Here is a 4,345-nt window from a genome sequence, read left to right as displayed (position 1 = left end):
ATAATAACAAACACAGACAGTGCTTGCCAGGCACTGGGCTAAGTGTAGCATACACTTTAACTCATTTAACTTCACCCCAGCCTGGAGATGGGTACTTTTTGTTGTTTGCACCTCTCAGATATGGAAACTGAAATTCTAATTCAACAGTCTGGAGACAGACTCTGAGCTCATGATGGCTCCAGGCTGCTCCTCTCAGGACGCATGCAGGACTCAGGGCAGACTGAGCACCAGGTCAGACTGAAATAATCCTTAGCTGTTATTACTTAGAAGAGCAGGTAGAGGAAGAGAGGTGAGCTTGGGAACTAACAACAATACCGAATTCCGTCAAATGGCAAAAAATGTCCCGCCTGTGGGCCTGGGGCCAGGGCACTGGGAGGCTGAGTGTGAAGGCGGATGTGTTATCTGTCACCGAATGTCCTCACCTCCGATGTTGGGAGTGTGGGTGGGTGAAAACAAGAAGCTCCAGCAGAAGTGGTTGGCTCTTTCTAGTTCCTTAGGAGGAAGTCTCCCCCACTTCCTCGATAAAAAGAGAATCTACTGGACATCGGTGGGGCGTCCCCACAATTAGTGGGTGCCCAAAGGTGCAGGCTGGGAAAACAGGCAGGAGCCTAGGAGGAACCTGAGAGGGATGGGCAGTACCCTTTCTTCTCTTGCTGAAATCCACTGCCATGGCCGCCCCAAAAGAGCATCTCATCACCCCTTCATCTCCTGGGTGGGAGCTGAGGTGAGCCTGGGCTCCTGGCTCCCAGGGGGTGGGAAATACCAGGGTGTTCAATCCTAACCAGCTGTTTCTGCTTGGGGAAGACTCTGAGCCTGCAGCCCCCTTTCTATCCTAGACAAAGGAACACGGTGAGTGTTAGAAAAGTAGTAAAGATATGCTGGAAACCAACTGAGACTTTCTCTTGTACAAACAAAGTAAAATGCTAAAATGCCGCTTTGAATTAGGGAACTCTTTCAAATAAACATGTATTTTATTAAATTCATCAATGACTAAATAGCTTTGAAAAGTAGTAGTAGATAGATATGCAGAAAGTATTCACTCAGCCTTCAGATAATGAATGCTTGGTGAATCTATACATCAGAGGACAGGGACTTGGTCTTTGTTGCCAGGGGATAGAAACTAGGAGGATCTGAGCCCCCAGGCCCCCTGATTCCATACTCAACCAGGCGGGACCAGCTACCTAATTTGTAAGACCCAAAAGGAAAACATCCGGCCCTTATTAAAAATGTGTTAAGAATTTCAATATAATGACAATAGAACATCAAAGCAAGTGCGGGGACCCTCTGGGTGTGGCGTCCTGGGCAACTGCACAGGTCACATGTGCACGCAGCTGGCCTTGCAGCTAGGAGATTCTCCCCAAAGAGGAGCAGATCTTGGATGCCTGACAATGGCCCCTCCTCTGGGATGCCCTTTTTTCATCCTAAGAAGTTAGCGGAGAAGGGTGACAGCGATTTCTTGTCGGGGAATCACGACACACAAAACTCAAAGAGTGGGCTTCCCTAGTGGCTCAGTGGTTAAGAATCCACCTGCCAATGCAGGGGACACGGGTTCGAGCCCTGGTCCGGGAAGATCCCACATGCCGTGGAGCAACTAAGCCCGCGCGCCCCAACTACTGAAACCCACGTGCCTAGAGCCCGTGCTCCACTACAAGAGAAGCCACCACAATGAGAAGCCCGAGCACCACAACGAAGACAACAGCAACTAGAGAAAAGTCCACACGCAGCAACGAAGACCCAACGCAGCCAAAAATAAATAAATAAAAAAAACTCAGAGTTTCCTATCGCCCCTCTGCCCTTCCTTCTTCCTATGAGCAACTGTGGAGCATTTTCTCAGTGTGTGGCGCCCTGGGGAAGTCACGGTTCCAAACTTCAGAGCATTCACAGTCTAGTGAGGGAGATAGTTTTACAAGCAAGCAATTAAGATCCAGTGTGATCCCTTACAAGGGAGGAGGGTAAGGGGTATTTTGGAGAAGGGTCCCTAGTTGGCCTGGGGGAGGCAAGAAGGGATCACTGATGGGTCCTTGAGAGGAGGGACTTTGTAGATCTGGGGAGCTGGGGTCCTGATGACTTTTTAGAAAGTCACACTGGCACAGCATGGAGGCTGGGTTTGTGGAAGGCCAGGCTGGTACTAGGGAGCCCAGTCATGGACAGCTTGCTGCCCTGGGGAGACGGCAATGGGTCCTGAACGACAGCGGAATACCTGGCTCTCCTCTTGGACAGGAGGGGTTGGAATGGAATCAGCTGGCTTTGGTGATTGGCAGTGGGTGGCTATTAAAGTTGAAAGAAAATCCTAAAAAGACTAATTGACTCCTGACTTGGCAGATACACAGACACAGTAAGAAAGCCAGTTTGGAGGGAAAGATTATACCTATTATTAGTAATTTTGCAAATCAGTAAAGCTATTGGGAGAGCAATATATCACTAAATGCCTTTCCGAACTTCACATCACACCTTTCCTTCCTCCCCATCAGGACCCCAGCCCCAAATCACCGCATTAACAAAAACACAAAAGAATCACCAACATCTTTTCGTAGAAATACACAGAATCGAAAAACTAGGGAGAGGAATGAAGTGAATAGATTGGTTATTCCACACCTCAGAAGCAATGAAAGCAACACAACTTGGGAAAAGGAAATTTCAGGTTTATAACTGTTTCTAGTTCTGTAATCAAGGGCAATCATCCTAATACAAATATGCTTTTTAAAAATAGAAATAATTTCCCTGGCTTTTATCGTCAGACTATTTAGTAATTTATTTATTTGTACCTTTAACAGACTGTAATAGATGAACTCAGGTACTTAGTTAAAAGGGATGGGGGGTGGGGAGGGGGAAGGAGGATCATTGTCAAGTTCAGCCAAGTCTTGAAATAAAATTTAGGGGCTTCCCTGGTGGCGCAGTGGTTGAGAGTCCGCCTGCCGATGCAGGGGACAGGGGTTCGTGCCCCGGTCCGGGAAGATCCCACATGCTGCGGAGCGGCTGGGCCCGTGAGCCATGGCCGCTGAGCCTGCATGTCCAGAGCCTGTGCTCCGCAACGGGAGAGGCCAAGACAGTGAGAGGCCCGCGTACCACAAAAAAAAATTTAAAGAAATGTACCCCTAATGGGTTAATTGCTTAAGAGTTACCTTGTGTGCACAACATACATCCTTGAAATGATTAGCAGGAGGAAAAGGCCGGTGGCAGCCCGTAAGATTCCCTTTATTTAGAAAGCATTTGGGGCAGACTTATAATGCAGCCTTAAAAGAATTGCTAATCAGATTCTGATTTGGGGAGCTGTAAGGAAGTAGAAGCTCAGCCCTGTCACCTGACCAGTCATTAGCATTAAGCTACGCGGAGTCCCTTTCTCATTTCACACTTTATAGACCCCTTAGTTCCAGCTCAGCAGTCCTGGAGGGAAACTATTCAGGTATTCATATATGTCAAATCACACTGGGTACTCTCAGGGGAAACATAGACCTTTGATAGAACTTGGCAAGTGAATTCTCGTCTGTTGAAATACACACCAATTTTCAAATTAACCCAGAGTTGGTCTTAAAGCAAGTCCTTTGCTTTCCTTCCATGTTGTGATGAGGACTGACACCTTGGGTTGCTACCTCTAAGCCATGTGCTTTCTTTGGCATGGCTTCGGGAGATGGCATGGGCACTGCAAGGGCTGAGACAGCTCATCTCGTAGCTTCTGAGATCTCTTTCATAGCTTCCCTGGACGGGGGCTGCTGTGGCACTTGGCAGGGGGAGATCAAGAGAGAGATTTTTCTACTGACCTGTTACATGATGCATAACACACTTTTCATATAAGTGCTTCCACCTGCAAGTCTGGGCCGCTGGGGAGGGTGCATTGCACAATGAGGCCTGATGATACAGCTCCTCCCTTCTCTCTGCTTTACACATATTGGCTTCTGTCAGAGGCCAGGTGTCTAGCGGCACATGCGTCCCCTTTGGCCGAAGGATCTGAGTTGGCTTAAGAGAATTTGTATGTGGGAATGGCTGTTATTTCTTACAGGAACTCATTTCTGTATGCTTTGAACTAGCCAAAGCAGACTTCTCTGTAGGACAATATTCGATTAGGAATGTTTCCATCTTGTGAACGGGGCCACGCTCTAGGGAATGAAGAATGACCAACTTGACTTGGGTTCTGAAGACTTAATCAAGCATCTTCTTAAATGGGATTACACACATTCCTGAGGCATGTGAAGCGAAACAGGAATCTGCTCCAACATACTTGCTGGAAGCAGGCAGAAGCTTTTTAACCAGCCTTTAAAAGAAGATGCCAGATGCCCAGATGGGAAAGAAGTAACTTTCCTGGGAGGGTTGGCAGGCAGAGGACATGAATAGAGTCACAGATTGTACT

This window comes from Orcinus orca, chromosome 4 (assembly GCF_937001465.1).
Source record: "Orcinus orca chromosome 4, mOrcOrc1.1, whole genome shotgun sequence".
NCBI classification, from domain to species: domain Eukaryota; kingdom Metazoa; phylum Chordata; class Mammalia; order Artiodactyla; family Delphinidae; genus Orcinus; species Orcinus orca.
Note: the sequence above shows the minus strand (reverse complement) of the source record.